Here is an 18,404-nt window from a genome sequence, read left to right as displayed (position 1 = left end):
GAACATAATGGTGGGGACCTATTGAAAAAACAAAACTTAATAATAGGGCTGGGCGGTGTACCGGTTCATACCGAATACTGACATTTTTGTGCTGCATGATATGAATTTTAACCCATACCGCAATACCGGTTTGGCCCCTCCCCCTCGGGAATAAATTAATCAGCGCTGCGCTGTCCCCACATCGGGGAACTAATCATATGTGACCCGCGAGCGCTGTTCTGCCCCCCAATTAATTGTCAGCCCAGCGCTGACAATTAGTGAGTATTTACCCCGATGAGGGCAGTGCTGGGCTGATAATTAATTTGGGGGGAGGGGAGGAGGAGGAAATACCGTTATATACTGTGGAACTGCCAAAACTTACAAAAATACTGTGATACACACATTTGGTCATACTGCCCAACCCTACTCATTAATTTCCTTTATCGTATTCCCAGAGATGTAACTTAAAGATCCTGGCCACTAATCCAGCTCATATGGTTGTGAATCCTTATATATATATATATATATATATATATATATATATATATATATATATATAAACCACATATTTGGGGTTTATTTACTAACGTGATCCCGACTGTTTTTTGTCGGGTTTTTGCGCCCAAATTGTGTCGCACGCCCCTTGCAACACAATTTGCGACCAAAAAAACCCAAAACCCTCCATTTTACAAGAAAAACTCGAAAGGGGGCGTGGTCACGAGATAAAGGGGGCGTGGTCCCGACAGTTTTGAAAAATCCCAACATATTTACTAAGGTTTCCACAGAAAAAGTGTTGTATTTGAGCTGAGAAAAACCCGACAGATCAGAACAGTTGTAAAAAAAAAGCAAAATGTAGGGAAAAGTACAAAATGTAGGGAAACCTTAGTAAATACCTTGAGAAAATACCAGTGGGAAATCAAAACCCACAAAGAAACCTACACTCCACTCTTAGTAAATAAACCCCATTGTCTTTTGTTATATTTATCTGTATATAGCTAATATTTAGCTTTAATATGTAGCTATAGCTGGTGCATGGGATACACCTAGGCCCTACTTTATAAGAAAGCCATAGGCCTAGCTGTCCCATAGGAAGACATCAATATTATGGTAGGTTGAGGCCCTGATACAGATTTAGCATTGGGGTTCAGCCATTGTTTATCTGGCAACCTCAGCTGCAGTGCATTGTACAGAGTCAGCCCACCTACATCTCACATGTTCAGATTCATTACACCTATCAACCAGGGTTCCGCCACACACTGAGCTCTGCTATATCAAACTCTTAACTACTGTATATCTTACAAACAACTGGCATCTGATACACACTGCTGCATTTGTGTATGTGGCAGACCCCGTGTGTTCAAATTGTACACCCTGTCTCGACCATGATAAATCACATCTTCAGACTTTAAGTAAAAGGTCACTTCATAAACACATTCCCTAATCCATCTCTAGACCCTTTTTTAGGACACCAGGCTTGGCACTTAATCAATCTTGAAAAGGTCTAGTTACCCCTTGTAGGATTTCAGTCTTCTCCGAAAGTGGGTCTGCCAAATTCCAGGGAGATCAAGGACCCCTGGAGAACGATTACCACAGCAAGAGGCGTTTATTAATAACTAATCTACTTGAGGCATTCTACTTACAGCCAGGCAGAAGAACCCCAGCTTGGTCCAGCCCCATTCATGCAATTTATATCTAAGTTAAATGTTCTTTATGTATCTCCCAGGCTCATGTGCACCACATAGGAATTTGCCACATGAGCTATAGGCCCATTGAGGAGCTGTCATAGGGAACTCCCAGCTAAATTCATGAGCTGCATAACTTCAAGGAAATAGGGCACTTATCATATTAACATATCTGTGAACCACTGATGTTTGTCTTGGGAGGTCTGCTCTGCTGGCATTAGACCAACTTACTAGAGAAAGAAAAACAGGAATGAGAAGTTGTATCCTAGAGGCTAATTTACTGGTTGGGTTTAAGATGAGACGGCTAATGTCAAATATTTAAGGAGATTAAAAAATACCAGCCAGTGATTACAGATCAGTATACAAAGTATAGATTGTGGTCCTCTTGGGTAGGACTAGCCTGAGCTAAAACATCCTTACCTGAATTGTAGCCTATACCCCTTTTGGACAATGTACCAAAGCATCTTGCACTGTAACCACAAGGAAAACCATGTGCTGTGACCAAAACCTTCAGAAAACATAACATTTACCAAGCAAAGAAAAAAGGAGATGGAAATAATAAAATACTTGTGTCCCTCTGCTACCAAGTATTTTAGCTCTGCTCCTGGAGCCTTACCCCAAGCAACCTAAGAGTGAAAAAAAACAATATTCACCAACCTTCAGGTTAATATCAATCTATTAGTCTCTGGCCTAGGGAGGTCATTGCAAGATCGGTAAATCATTGTATCAGGTATCGGTGAAGATCTAAATGGAAAAAAATGATTCCTCAATGTTGTGATGGCCTCCGCAACCACCATATCTGAAACCCTGCAAAATCTTTCTGTGCAGCTATATCAAATACGCAGTTTATTTATCTCTCCAGCCACAGGATCTGAAGGACCTGAGACCACGCATTACTGAAAAAGTGGAGTTAATATACGAGGAGATGCTGGAGGCATCTGGACAGATCTGGCTGCGGGGTCACAAGTGGAAGTTCCTTTGAACATTTTCAGTGTATGGATAACACAAAATTTTTAACCTGAAAAGATGTGCTGTGTTCTCTCGGTTATGAATACTGAAGATATCATTTTTTACTATCCTTTTTGGATCGCTCTGTATTACTGGTGTCTTGTTATGTGGCAATTGGGCCTTCGGTGACTTAGCCAAAAGGCAGCTGTCACATTAGAGATTCTGTAACATCATTTTGCCCTGGCCCATTGCATGAGCTATGCAGTCCGTTTAATGGTTTTCATTTATCTAAGGATTTCTCATCAAATATTGAAGAGGGAATATAATAGCTTGAAGACTGAAACAGATCTGAATATAAAATAATGACATATATGTGACACTGACAAAGACATGGAGCCTAATTTTCAAGTTGGCGAGACTTTGCAAGAGTTGCTATTTGTGTTAAACCCAACCAAGGAATATCATAAAATACACCAAGTATCTGCTCATGTAGCTCTTCATATATCTTTACAATGGTTAAACCTCAATTTGTTTGTTTTTTAAACACAGAGCTTCCAGTAGACATACCGTGTTTCTCCGAAAATAAGCCCGGGTCTTACATTAATTTTAGTCCCAAAAAACACACTAGGGCTTATTTTCCGGGTAGGGCTTTATTTATGGGGGGCTGCAGGAGTGTGGAGGATGGGGGGCTGTGGGAGGATGGGGGGCTGTAGCAGTGTGGAGGATGGGGGGCTGTAGCAGTGTGGAGGATGCCGCACCCCCCCCCCATTTTCCACACTGCTACAGCCCCCCATCCTCCCACAGCACCCCATCCGCCACACTGCTACAGCCCCCCCATCCTCCACACTGCTACAGCCCCCCCATCCTCCACACTGCTACAGTCCCCCATCCTCCACACTGCTACAGCCCCCCTTCCTCCACACTGCTACAGCCCCCCATCCTCCACACTGCTACAGCCCCCCCATCCTCCATACTGCTACAGCCCCCCCATCCTCCACACTCCTACAGCCTCCATCCACCCCTTCCCCCGTCGTCCTCCACACTCCTACAGTGCCCCCCACCCCTTACACCATACCTTACACCTTCATACCGTACGGAAGCTGCAGCTCTCTGCAGCGGCGGGACCTCTTTCTGTTGCTTAGCAGCCGGGGGCAGGGACACGTCCGTGACGTTGGCCGTGCATACGCGCCGACGTTTTAAAGTGACAGCGTCCCTGCCACCGGCTGCTAAGCAGCAGAAGGAGGTCCCGCTACAGCTTCCGTACGGTGTTGTAGGATAGATAGTTAGATATGGCAGTGTTTCCCAACCAGGGTGCCTCCAGCTGTGGCCAAACTACAACTCCCAGCATTCCCGGACAGCCAAAGGCTGCGGGCATTACTGGCGGCCACGGTCCGGATCTGGACCATGGTCCGCCAGTTGATTACCCCTGGTCTAGGTCTTATTTTCAGGGTAGGGCTTATATTGCAGCCAACCCTGAAAATACTGCTAGGGCTTACTTTCGGGGTAGGGTTTATTTTCAGGGAAACACGGTAGAAGCATTCTACCTGGAGCTAACTCTAGAGGCAGCCTAGGAACATAATGTGTCTGCTGATGGCTACAAGCAACATTTTATCATTTAATGCTATGTCTAGGCAGGGGATTTGTAAGTCTGGGTCAGACAAATGGCACGCTGACTGACCACTACAGAAAGAAACTTTAATGTAGTATTTCTATTACAGCATTCATTATGTGCGTTATAATATCAGAACATAGTCACAACATTGTCTAGTTGCTGTGACCTTTACCATTATCCTGGATAGGGATGTCCCGATATCGATACTAGTATCGGTATCGGGGCCGATACTATCCATTTGCATGGTATCAGGGACTCGTTTAATGTCCCCGAGACCATGTCCGATACCTGCTGCCGCTCCGCTGTCCCGTTCTCCCATCCTCCCGTCCGCATCATAGTGTTCCATGGAGGAGCATGGGACACACACGTCACTCCACCTCCTCCCCTGCGCCCAGCGTAACGCTACAGAGGAAGCAGAGTGACGTATATGTCACATGCTCCTACATAGGACGCCATGATGCGGACGGGAGGACGGGGCAGTGGATTGGCAGCACCCGATAGAGGACAGCTGTAGGTGAGCTGTCTGCAAGGAGGGGGCTGCTACTAATATCTAGAGGGGGGCCTGCTGGTGTCTAAAGAGGGGAGTCTGCTGTCTACGGGGGGGGGGCTGCTGCTGTATAAATGGGGGGGGGCCTGCTGCTGTCTAAACGGGGGGGGGCCTGCTACTGTCTAAATGGGGGGCCTGCTGCTGTCTAAACGGGGAGCCCTGCTGCTGTTTAAATGGGGCCCACTCTCTAAAGGGGGGTTGGGTCTACAGGGGGGCTTCTAGTAATGTCTACAAGGGGGGGCCTGCTGTCTACAGGGGGCTGCTGTCTACAAAAGGGGCTGCTGTCTACAGGGGGGCTGCTACAAATGACTGCTGGAGGGCTGCTAATAATGCCTACAGGGGGCTGCTGCTAATGCCTGCAAGGGGATACTACCTAACATTAAAGGCAATCTTATAGCAGAGTCACCTGCACTAACTTGAATTTATAGGTACAGTGGGGATCAAAAGTTTGGGCACCACAGGTAAAAAATTGTGCATAAAGAAGCCAAGGAAAGATGGGAAAATCTCCAAAAGGCATCAAATTACAGATTAGACATTATTATAATATGTCAACAAAAGTTAGATTTTATTTCCATCATTTACACTTTCAAAATAACAGAAAACAAATGGCGTCTGCAAAAGTTTGTATCTAGTATTGTCCCCTTTGGCAAGTATCACAGCTTGTAAACGCTTTTTGTAGCCAGCCAAGAGTCTTTCAATTCTTGTTTGAGGTATCTTTGCCCATTCTTCCTTACAAAAGTCTTCCAGTTCTTTGAGATTTCTGGGCTGTCTGTCACGCACTGCTCTTTTAAGGTCTATCCATAGATTTTCAATTATGTTGAGGTCAGGAGATTGTGAAGGCCAGGGCAAAACCTTCAGTTTACGCCTCTTGGTGTAATCCCCCTTGGATTTCGAGGTGTGTTTAGGACCATTATCCATTTGTAGAAGCCATCCTCTCTTTAACTTCAGCTTTTTCACAGATGGCATAAATTTTATTGAATAAATTTTTCCTTCAAATCGTGAGATGTTCCCTGTGCCACTGGCTGCTATGCTTAACAGTTGGACAGAGGTTCTTTTCATTGAATTCTGTTCCCCTTCTTCTCCAAACATACCTTTGCTCATTCCGGCCAAAAAGTTCAATTTTAACTTCACCGGTCCACAGAACTTGTTTCCAAAATGCATCAGGCTTGTCTATATGTTCATTTGCAAAGTTCAAACGCAGATTTTTGTGGTGAGGACGTAGAAGAGGTTTTCTTCTGATGACTCTTCCATGAATACCATATTTGTACAAGTATCTCTTTATTGTGGAATAGTGTACCACAACTCCAGTGTCTGCCAGATCTTTATGGAGGGATTGTGCAGTCCAACGTGGGTTTTGAATTGTTTTTCTCACAATCCTGCTAGCTGTTCTTTCTCATATTTTTCTTGGTCTTTCAGATCTTGCTTTAACTTCCACTGTTCCCGATGACTGCCATTTCTTAATTACATCCGAACAACGGATATTGACACCTGAAAACGTTTTGCTATCTTCTTATAGCCTTCTCCAGCTTTGTGAGCGTCAACTATTTTCAGTTTCAGAATTCTAGACAACTGCATAGAAGAACCCATGGTGCTGATTGTTGGGGCAAGGTCAGATGAGTCTGGGCATTTAAAACCTTTGAGATTGACATCACCTGGTCTTCCCAGATGATGATTGAGAACAATCCATCACACTGGCAGGTCTCAGCTTTGCAAAGGGGGCAGTGCATGCTATAAATTCTGCAGGGTGCCCAAACTTTTGCAGACCGCAATTTTTTGTTTTCTGTTATTTTGAAAGTGTAAATGATGGAAATAAAATCTAACTTTTGTTGACATAATATAAGAATGTCTAATCTGTATTTTGATGCCTTTTGGAGATTTTTCCATCTTTCCTTGGCTTCTTTATGCACATTAATCAATTTTTTTACCTGGGGTGCCCAAACTTTTGATCCCCACTGTAGATAGTGCAGGTGACCCGGTTTCTACCGCTGCTCTCCATGTGTACATCGGTTTGACCAACCAATGCAAATTCCCTGTTCTGTCCAATGGAGAAGAGAGAAATCTTTGCTCATAGTACAGCAGCCGCCTCCAAAGTACACAACAAGGAACCCACATATCATACGTAAGCAGCGCCAGAAACCGGGTCACCCTGGTGTCAGATTCCCTTTAAAATATAAATATTCGTACTTTGTATCGGCGAGTACGAGAATTAAAGTATCGGTACTCATATCGGTACTCATACCATTGATGCCAGGAGCTGTAAATATAAATGCTGTATGTATAAAAATGTGTTTTTGTTTGTTGAATAATAAAATGTATGCCAGACTTCCATGCACGGGTTTGAAAATGTTTAATTATTCTAAAGCCAAAAAATTGTAAACCCCCCCCAAAGTGATAAGGAAATGGGATTGCTGCTATAGTTGTTTTGCTGGGTACGTTTCTCCAAAATTAATCAGGAGCACATGTCACGAAAAAGACCCTCATATTACGTGACACAGACCATCACTTATAGCCTGGAATGCAAATCAATAAGGGTGGATGTCAGAGACAAGAACTGTCAACGCCAGAGTCTTTGAGGCCATGTGAAGAACGTGCTAATGTTATATTTCTGTTCTACCAAATACATATATACTTATATTATGCTGTCACTAAGTAGACTAACTACAGAGAATAGATGTGAGAGATATTAAAGAGTAAGGTGTTATGAGAGAGCTAGATATGAGAGAGGGAGAGAATATGCATTTATAATAAATAATAATATAATAATAATATAATATGCATTTTCCTTAGAATAAGGAGAAATGTTATACAAAATATAACTTATTTTAATATAAAATATATATAAAATAATGTCAAACTGATGCTGTAAAGCAGTGTTTGCCCTCAGGAAGTTATGATCCAAGCACAAATGTGTTTGCTCTCTGATTTCCTAGTAGCTGCTTTGAAAATGGATATCTACAATCAAAGAAATTGGTTTTACTTATATGAACATTACATATTTTCCCTTAGGAACCTTTTGTAGACTGACACAAAGCCAGACTGACACAAAACCTGACTGGCATTTAGCTTCAGGCTAAATTGAGGCCTAGAGTCTACGAGATTTCCAAATTTTTACCCTTTAACCTCTATACAGGGATCTTAACTTGTCTAAAGGGAATCCCCAGGTCACAACCCTTAGAGAAGTCTTTGCAAAGAACAGCATGGTACCAAAATGGAAGACAAGAAGCGTCATCAGACAGGCCGAAGTCTGGACAGAAAAGTTCAGGTAAACAGAAGGTCAGGGCTTAGGGATTTCCCTCATAATTTTAAACAGTCAAAAGGTCAAGACAGGCGGCAGACAAAATCAGGAAACAAGCCAGGTTTGAAAGAACTGCACTTCACAGAAATCTAGAAATCTTTGAGATCCTTTAAGAAAAGCACATCTGAGTACAGCAGCAGCAGAGACAACCAGAGAGGACATAACCTCAAGTTGCTAGCAATAGTATTATTATTGTATTTATTATGATTACTATTACTAATAACTCAATAGACATCAAGAATATCATAGTTAATTGCTGGACCACTACTGGTATCATCAGTACCACTGGCTGGCCCATCAAGGATTCTACTGTTGAACCATAGGACTGCCAGGGATTGCCAAAAATGTAATCCACTAGCTAGAATGGACAAAATCCCATGTAGACTCTAAATCATTGGTGCAATGTTAATTTTGTTAACACATTTTGATTTAGTAGTAGTCATAGTCTTTTGACTGAAATAACATTTTAGCTTTAGTCATATTTTAGTAATTTGAATTGTTTTAGTTTTAGCCTAGTTTTAGTCAACTAACTGTCACAAGGTTTTAGTCGACTAAAATCTAACAGGTTTAGTTCAAGTGTACTGCAAATGCTAGAGAAATTGCTTAAATAAATAAAACTGATTCTATACTCCTTAAGTAAATCGCCATTAATCTGTTATCAATAGGGATGTACCGATACCGATACTGGACATTTGCACGAGTACTTGTACTCATGCAAATGTCCCCAATACCTAATCCGATACCTGCCATCGCGACTCCCTCCGGCAGGTATCACGGAGGTGCGGTAGGCCGCCTGCACTCTCTGCAAGGATCAACTCCTAGAGGAAGCAGGGCATAAAATTACACCCTGTGTCCATTCCCGAGCTATGCAGCTCACTCAACAGCTGAGCACGCATCTTAGCCGGAACTCCGCATTAACCCTTTAGACACTGCGATCAAAGTTGATTGAGGCATCTAAAAGTCCTGAGATTAACTGCCGGCCACCACGCACCCTCCCATAGATTTGCATTGATGGGGCATGGCGTGACATCACAACGGGCGTGGTCGACCCCCGCAGCGCACACACAGCGTTCGGAACTAAATGTTCCAAATGCTGGCCACTGGACTACCCCTTTAACCCCTTAAGGACTGAGCCCTTTTTCACCGTAAGGACTGAGCCCTTTTTTCAATTCTGACCACTGTCACTTTATGCATTAATAACTCTGGGATGCTTTTACCGATTATTCTGATTCCGAGATTGTTTTTTTGTGACATATTCTACTTTAACACAGTGGTAAATTTTCTTGGCTAAAAATCCCACAAATTCATTAATATTTAGAAAATTTAGCATTTTTCTAACTTTGAAACTCTCTGCTTGTAAGGAAAATAGACATTCCAAATACATTTTATATATTGAGTCACGTATAAAATATGTCTACTTTATATTTGCATCAGAAAGTTTACATGTTTTTACTTTTGGAAGACATCAGAGGGCTCCAAAGTTCAGCAGCAATTTTCCAATTTTTCAAAAAAATTTCTAAATCGAAATTTTTCAGGGACCAGTTCAGTTTTGAAGTGGATTTGAGGGGTCTTGATATTAGAAATACACCAAAAATGACCCCATTATAAAAACTGCACCCCCCAAAGTATTCAAAATGACATTCAGAAAGTGTCTCTCGAAGTTAAGAAAGTTAAGATCCCTGTATAGAGGTTAAAGGGTAAAAATTTGGAAATCTCGTAGACTCTAGGCCTCAATTTAGCCCGAAGCTAAATGCCAGTCAGGTTTTGTGTCAGTCTGGCTTTGTGTCAGTCTACAAAAGGTTCCTATGGGAAAATATGTAATGTTCATATAAGTAAAACCAATTTCTTTGATTGTAGATATCGATTTTCAAAGCAGTTACTAGGAAATGGTGCCAAAACAGCAAAAAAATAATTAAAACACATGGCATACTATTTTGTAAACTATACCCCTCAAGGAACATAACAAGGGGTACAGTGAGCCATAACACCCCACAGGTGCTTGACAAATTTCCGTAAAAGTTTTTTTTCACTAAAATGCTGGAGTTATTGGAGTTAAGGGGTAATTGGAGAAAAAGCCTCCCAATTTGTAACCCCATCTCTTCTGAGTATGGAAATACCCCATATGTGCATGTAAAGTTCTGTGCAGCGAACTACAATGCTCAGAAGAGAAGGAGCGCCATTGAGCTTTTGGTGAGAGAATTTGGTTGGAATAGAAGTGGGAGGCCATGTGCGTTTACAAAGCCCCTGTGGTGCCAGAACAGTGGACCCACGCCCCACACACACACACATGTGACCCCATTTTGGAAACTACACGCCTCACAGAATTTAATAAGGGTGTTTGACAGATCTTTGGAACAGTGGGTTGTGCCAAAAATCTGACCACTGTTTCAAAAATCTGTCAGACATTATTACATTACGTGAGGGGTTTAGTTTCCAAAATGGGGTCACATGTGGGGGGGGGGGGTTCCACTGTTCTGGCACTATGGGGGCTTTGTAAACACACATGGCCTTCAATTTCAGACACATTCTTTCTCCAAAAGCCCAATGGCGCTCCTTCTCTTCTGAGCATTGTAGTTCGCCCGCAGAGCACTTTACATCCACATATGGGGTATGTTCTTACTCAGAAGAAATGGGGCTACAAATTTTGGGGGGATTTTCTCCCTTGTGAAAATTAAAAATGTAGGGTAACACCAGCATTTTTGTGAAATTTTTTTTTTCATTTTCACATCCAACTTTAACGAAAATTCGTCAAACACCTGTGGGGTGGTAAGGCTCACTATACCCCTTGTTACATTCCGTAAGGGGTTTAGTTTCCAAAATGCGGTCACATCTGGGTATTTATTGTTTTGCGTTTATGTCAGAACTGCTGTAAAATCTGCCACCCCTGTACAATTTAGACCTCAAATGTACATGGCACGCTCTCACTCCTGAGCCATGATGTGCACCCAGAGAGCACTTTACGCCCACATATGGGGTAGTTCTGTACTCAGGAGAAATTGCATAAAAAAATGTTGGGGGTCTTTTTTTCCTTTTACTGCTTGTGAAAATTAAAAGTATGGGGCAACACCAGCATGTTAGTGTAAAAATGTTTTTTTTTTTACACTAACATGCTGGTGTAGACCCCAACTTTACCTTTTCATAAGGGGTAAAAGGAGAAAAAGGAGATCCCCAAAATTTGTAACGCAATTTCTCCCAAGTACAAAGATACCAATATGTGGCCCTATACGGTTTCCTTGAAATACGACAGGGCTCCAAAGCAAGAGAGCGCCCTGCGCATTTGAGGCCTAAATTGGGGATTTGAATCCGCCACAAAAATACCCTATGGCAATGTTTCCCAAATGGGGTGTTTCCTGCTGTTGCACAACTCCCAGCATGCCTGGACAGTCAATGGCTTTCCGGCAATACTGGCAGTTGTTGTTTTTCAACAGCTGGAGGCTCCGTTTTGGTAACAGTGCCGTACAAGAATTTTTTTTGTTTTTTTCATTGGGGGGACTGTGTAGGGGTATGTGTATATATAGTCTTTTTATTTTGTGTAGGTGCAGTGTAGTGTAGTGTAGTGTTTTTAGGGTACATTCACACGGGTGGGTTTACAGTGAGTTTCTCGCTGGGAGTTTGAGCTGTGGCAGTGTCAGGATCCGGACTGGTACGCGGAGAGGACACTGGTGGTGGATCCTCTGTGTCAGTGAGGTGATGGCGTGGGCCGTACCAAGGGAACAGAGTCTAAGGGGTTACTGGTTTTCACCAGAGCCCGCCGCAAAGCGGAATGGACTTGCAGCGGCAGGTAACCCCCAGGTCGTTCCACCCGATAGCGACTCAACCCCAACTGACAGCTGAGACAGGGACAAGGCAAGAGCAAGGTCGGACGTAGCAGAAGGTCAGGGCAGGCAGCAAGAGTCGTAGTCAGGGGCAACAGCAGAAGGTCTGAGTACACAGACTTGGGAACACACAAAACGCTTTCACAGGGCACTAAGGCTACAAGATCCGGCAAGGACAGGAAGGAGAAGTGGGTTTTTATTCACATAGAGCAGGTGGGAGCTAATTAGGAAGATTGGACCAGGCACCAATTAGCAGTGCGCTGGCCCTTTAAATCTGAGAGCCCAGGCGCGCGCGCGCCCTAGAGAGCGGTGCCGCACGCATCTGGACCCGGCAGGAGAACGGGACAGGTGAGAGGGACGGGGTGCGATCTGCGAGCGGGCATGTCCCGCTAGGCGGATCGCATCCCCGCCGGGCACAGCTGAGCAGCATCTCCGGTCAGCACTGCCGACCAGAGCGCTGCAGGGCAGGAGACGCCGCGAGCGCTCCGGAGGAGGAGGGGCAGCCGGAGCGCTCGGCGTAACAGGCAGAAAATTTGCCGCATCTCAAACTTGCAGCAGAAAACTCACTGTAAACCTGCCCGTTTGAATGCACCATGTACATTCACATGGGGGGGGACCTTCAGCTGTTGCAGAACTACAACTCCCAGCATGCACTGACAGACCATACATGCTAGGAGTTGTAGTTATGCCACAGCTGGAGGCACATTGGTTGCGAAAGAACTCCCAGCGTGTACAGTCTCTCAGTGCATGCTGGGAGTTGTATTTTTGCAACAGCTGGAGGCACACTGGTTGCAAACTCTGTTTCACAACCAATGTGTCTCCAGCTGTTGCAAAACTGCAACAATCAGCATGCATTGACAGTTGAAGGGCATGCTGAGAGTTGTAGTTTTTCAACAGCTGGAGGCACACTGCTACAATTGCCAGCATGCCCTTTGGTAGTCTGTGCATGTTGGGAGTTGTAGTTATGCAATAGCTGGATGCACACTTTTTCATAGAAAAATGTGCCTCCAGCTGTTGCATAGCTACAACCCCCATCATTCACAGACTACCAAAAGGCATGCTGGGAGTTGTAGTTGGAACTCCAGCTGTTGTAAAACTACAACTCCCAGCATGCCCTTTGGCTTTGCATGCTGAGAGTTGTTGCTAAGCAACAACAGGAGGTGAACAGGCCTCACCTCCTGCTGTATCCTGCCGCTGGGACCGCTGCCGCTGTTGCCACCGATCCTGCTGCTCCTGTTGCCGCCACCGCACCAGAGGGAATCCCTGTCGGACCAGGGAGAGGTAGGAGACCCCCGCCGGCCCCGATCGCAGCCATGATCGCTGTCCCGATCACCGCCAACAGGGTTGTGAGTGGTCGGTCGTTCCGACCAATCAATCACGTGATCATGAGGCGGCATCTGTGCCACCTCACTCCTGCTGGGTAATAGTGAATGGGGCTGTCTCGGACCTTATTTTTTTCCCGATTGACCCAGAATCGTCTCTGGACTCCCCCCAGGGGTTTGCATGGGGTGCCTGCTGATAGATATCAGCAGTCACCCCAGTCCCATACACCCTCAGTCCTTAAAGACTTTAAAACGGGGGCGTATGGATACGCCCAGAGTCCTTAAGGGGTTAAAGGACAAAAAAAAAAACTGTCACATTGAAAAGTATCGGTAATTGGTATCGACGAGTACTTTAAAAAAGTATCGGTACTCGTATTCGGTCGTAAAAAAAAAAAAATGGTATGGGGACATCCCTTGTTATCACTTATGATAGTAAAGGAGTAGTCTGTTGTGCCCAGGCTGGAAAAAAAAAAAAAATTTAACTCACCTTCCTGATTAGCCAACAAAATTAACACTGCACTGGTGCTATAGTCAGGCAGTAAATAAATGGGAAAAAAATTAAAATGAGAGGAGATTGAAGATGGTTTATGTAGGAGCTGCAACAAGGAAAACATAGTCACTCCAGACTAGTTTTAGGCCTGTGTCATAGAGGTAGAGCTATGGACAAAAATTCCTTGTGTATCCAATGGCAAATTGCACCCCATGCAGTAAACAATTCACATACTGTGTAGAGCATGAGCATCACATGACAGTTTCTCCAATAGTGACTGTGTCACGTAAGCTGCCTTATAATACCCAACACCGGATCTTCCGAGAGGTAACCTTACACCTTGGAGTGAGCAGCAGCTGGCACCGTGTCCTCTAGCTGTGCCACTCATTTCAGAAAAACATATGCTACACACAACAACAAAGTTACAAACAACTAGGGCCCAATACTAAAGGTGATCAGGTGACAAAGTCCTTCCGCTAAAGCCTTAGACCCTGAGTGACCCTCGACCATTTCTTAAATTGGCGCTTGCCGGAGGACTGCCTGTCTGTAATTCTCATGACAATTTATTTGACTTCCTCCATCGGATCATTTGGGTGGCTGCTCTGTCTCCAGATTGTCTGAAAATTAACTAGATGACAGCAGACAGAAGCGTTCATTTATCTGATATTCACAATTAATTTCATGCATATTTCTAGGACATGAAAGTAGGAGGCTGCTCTGATCTTCTATGGGTTTTACACCAGGGAGTGCAGTCCTTTGTGCTGTGAAGCATACAATACATGAATGGATGAGGGCTGTGAAGACTGGAAACACTTGACTCTCTGGAGGCAGGTGACTTTGCAAAGTTGATTAAAAGACCAATGATGTAAAATTAATTTAAGAGTTAAGGACATTGTTAAGCCAAAGCCAGTCATATAATAGAGGTGACCAGAATCATCATTTGCAAAATTACATTTCTGTGGCCTGTACTTAACATCTGCCCTTCTTTCTGGAAAGGGAATTAGCATTAAATAGCTTTGTCTGAGTCTTGAATGAAATTTACTTATTCAGGATACTGGAATACGTACCAGAGAGGGGTCCCCCGAAAAAAGGTGGAAATGAGACACTTTGATTTTGCCTACCAGAACATGAGACACACTCACATACACATGTTTTTTATGATCCTTGGGACAATTCCCCAACACTTGTTAGCTTACATTACAGTTCCTTAGGAAAGCATAGTTTAGATTCTTATTACTGTTCTCTAAAAGGGCCCCTACAGTCTGTCTTTATGCCCTTGAATAGGTTACCGTCTCACAAAACATAGCTTGTCAGTTTGGGCTTTCAAGGCTCTAGGAAATCTAGGTGCAAGGGCTTATGGAAAATACCACAAATGATGTCTACAGAATGGTGGCCTTTTTTAGGTTAGTCTTGTTTGCATACAATTGGTGATGAGAAATTGCACAGAATTACCAAACAAGGTAGATGAAAATATTCTCAAGTCATAATAATATGTGATTGATCACTGGACCTTCCACCAATCATCATCACTCGACCTTTATCAATCACATCATTGCTCTCCCTCTCCAGTGGGGCAGTCTATTTTTACCAAGGAAAGAAACCAATTAATTAGAAATACTTGGAAATATATAAATTCTATACATAGATTGTCCCAATCACATGGCAAGTTTGAATCTTATTGCGGCAGGTCATTACCCATACACAATATTACATAGATACATTTTCATTAGCAGAAGGACATCATTTTTGATTGTTACACACTGTTCATATGTCAGCCATTTCAAAGAAGTTCTCTGAACTTGGTCTACAGATTACAGTACACTGTCAGACTCCTTAGCCAAGGAACGCAATATACTATTGTCTATTAACGCAACCTTTATGACACCTAGTACATTTGCTACCTGTCCAAGATGCCCTTTCACCTTGGCTTTCCTCAAAACTCTACACATTTGTCTGAAGGGAGAAGAGACTGGAGAATCCAAAAGTGGCCCCTTGATTATCCATCCTACTTGTCTACACCATGTTGGGACAGTGTTATAGAGCCAGAACTGGCATTTAGGCTGTCATATAATGTCAGAGAAGAGAAGGAATGAACAATTAGATTTTTACATGCCTGTTTCTTTTGTTCTTTGGGGAGATAAAACGCTGCCAGAGGAGTCAGAAAATGGTGTACCCTCTCCTAAAAACAAATGCATGCTCCGCTAAACATAGGTAGGGCATTGGAGACCAAACAAGCCATCTAATCTGCATGGACAGCTTTAGTTTAGATACTATTTGTTGCAGTGTGCTCTCTATAGAGGCCCTTCTCTTACAATTTCTCATACAGTGCACAAATAATACAGTCATATAGTATGCAAAAAAACACGGCACAACCATTAAATCAAGGAAGAAAGCTGCAAGCTCTAGGGAGCAAAACCAAATGGGACAGAGGTGCCTCTTCTCTAATGCCATGCCTGGACAGAGCCACCACAGGGAAGTAGATTACTGGACAAAGTAAAATGAGGCATCCACCATTTAACATACCTCCTCCAAGTGTCAGCATAGGAATATGGGATCAACATTTGGAAGAGAAGTCTACTATTGGGTTCCCTCCCCTAGGATGAGGAGTAGTCTACTATTAGTTTCCCTCACTTTCGATGGGGAGTAGCCTACTATTAGGTACCCTTACCCAGTTATTCATGGTTGTAACTATAGATAACAAGCTTGCAGTCATATCCAGTGGCCATATGAAAATGGCAGTGCTATAAAATCTATGTGATACCTAAAGGACTGGGTCCTGCATTGGGGTCCAGAAGTTTTCTATTATGCCTATGCAGGTCCTCATATGATGGCAGTCGATTATTGTCTTTCTTTTCTTTCATCTTGTCGCCCTGTGTGAACCTTCCCTACAGTATACCGGAATCATCCTTGGGGATTAGTGAGTTGTCAATTACATTCTACTATCTTTAATCACTGGAGCCTGAGCCATATCTTACACAATAATAACACACTATTTTTAAAGCCGGCATTATATTATTATAGTTGGCAGTGTATATCCATGGTAGGAGATGCCAGGAAAGTTGCCCGTTGCACTTTCACATTACAGGGGTGTTGCTTACCACTTGTTTTGCTCACTTGTCTCCACCCTTTAGGCGTTAATAAGTCCTGTTTACACTCCCTGCCTGTCTACATTTACACAATGCACCTGCTTCTTCCAACCACTCATTTTACTTGTGCTGTCATAATCTAGATGACAGATGCTATTGCAGGTATTACAGATATTTGCCCTCCAAAGCTGGCAAAGGAGAAAGACTGGTAGACATGTTACTTTCAACTGTAACAAGTCCTCCCATGTTATTTTGTTCAAGGGTCAACGGTACATTCTATCTTCAATGTAGCATAAATAAAATAAAAGCACTGCAGAATATAATGGGATTAAATGTTAGATTGGCATAGGAAGTCAGCCCCAGCATTAGGAAGTCAGGGCCCTGGTAGGAAAAGACCAGTGCAACCCCAAGTCATGAAAAACAGATCCATGGTGGTCCAGCATGGAAGATCCTTCAAAAAAAAAGTCTTGCAAGGGCTCTTGGAAGTTCTGTCACTTTCATTTATTTCAAAGAGCAGTCACCACCCAACATTAAGGTGTATGATTGGGACAAGTTCATGAAAATGACTCATTGACAATTCATACAAAATCTTGTAAAAGACAAAACCTTGCAAAGACAGTGTCATCTGTATTGATATCATTGGCTTTAGGGATGGCACTGTGTTCTCTCTGAGGTTGTATCCATACATTTATTATATGCAAAGTGATGACCAAGACTCTGTTTAATATGGGGCAATTGTTCAAAATATAGCTCTAAAATTGTTGCATAAATATGGTAATTGTCATCCTATATCACCAAAAACCCTAATGGGGCTATTTTGTCAATGAATGAGCCCACTTTAACCAATAAATGTGGCCCTTAAAAGTTTAGCACATAATAGCATTAAGTATTACCAGGGCATTGTATGAGATCTTGCAGCAAGGAAGGTGTTAACAATATTAGCATTCTTGTAGGGGCTGCTGTAGCAGGGAAAGCAGAAATAAACAAGGAATCCAAAAGGTCAGTCTCCAGATCAGGTTTCTGGGGGCCATTTGTGGAGATGAAATTTGTATGCAGTCTGTCAACACAATAAACGGTCATTGCAATTCCTGTCCTAAATAAGCAGCTTCACTTCTAGGATGGCTGGAATAAGGGATGGTCTAAATGAGGACATCATATGCCAGACCTAGCAAGGGACACATATTGTTTACAATGTATTAATAGCTTCTAAGAAAAAGGAAACAATATGGTGGGATGCTAAACACTACATAACTTAACACAGAAGTGCATATGTATGTATAGTGTCTCATTAAAAAGTTAATATGTGGTCGCTTGAGGGAATGTTGAAGACACGCTGGTCACTTTGCAACATAGGCTTTCGCAAGATTGTCCTATGCTCCATGGACTGGTACAGTGGAGGGGGACTGCATAGCAGGTATAGATGGTTTTGGTTCCCCTAGGGCACATCTTGTGTGGTGTCTGGCCTTATGGTATGTGATGCAGGAATAAGGCCACACACTGGATGTTATTAAACAAGGCAATGGCCTTTACATGTGGAAACACTTTTCCATTAAATGGATACAGTCTCATGGCTAGAGAAGGGGTCCCCAGTAACACCTACACTTTGCTTTAGCCCTAACTATAGTGCC

At 43.2% G+C, this 18,404-nt stretch overlaps 2 long non-coding RNA genes across 2 annotated transcripts in view; one reads left to right on the top strand and one right to left on the bottom strand.

Moving 5' to 3' along the window:
- The window catches only part of LOC130297586 (uncharacterized), a 35,925-nt gene extending 33,320 nt beyond the window's left edge, over positions 1-2,605 (top strand). Inside the window, exon 3 of the long non-coding RNA XR_008849599.1 lies at positions 2,524-2,605. This is a non-coding gene — a long non-coding RNA (uncharacterized LOC130297586). The remainder of the gene's footprint in view (positions 1-2,523) is intronic.
- On the bottom strand, positions 2,080-16,866 carry LOC130297587 (uncharacterized). The gene is made up of 3 exons (XR_008849600.1): positions 16,789-16,866; positions 2,319-2,405; positions 2,080-2,131 (listed from the first exon to the last, which is right to left on the bottom strand). It is a non-coding gene; the product is annotated as an uncharacterized LOC130297587 (long non-coding RNA).
- Positions 16,867-18,404: the final 1,538 nt, after the last annotated feature.

This window comes from Hyla sarda, chromosome 13 (assembly GCF_029499605.1).
Source record: "Hyla sarda isolate aHylSar1 chromosome 13, aHylSar1.hap1, whole genome shotgun sequence".
Lineage (NCBI taxonomy): Eukaryota > Metazoa > Chordata > Amphibia > Anura > Hylidae > Hyla > Hyla sarda.
Note: the sequence above shows the minus strand (reverse complement) of the source record. Positions and strands in the feature narration are given on the sequence as shown.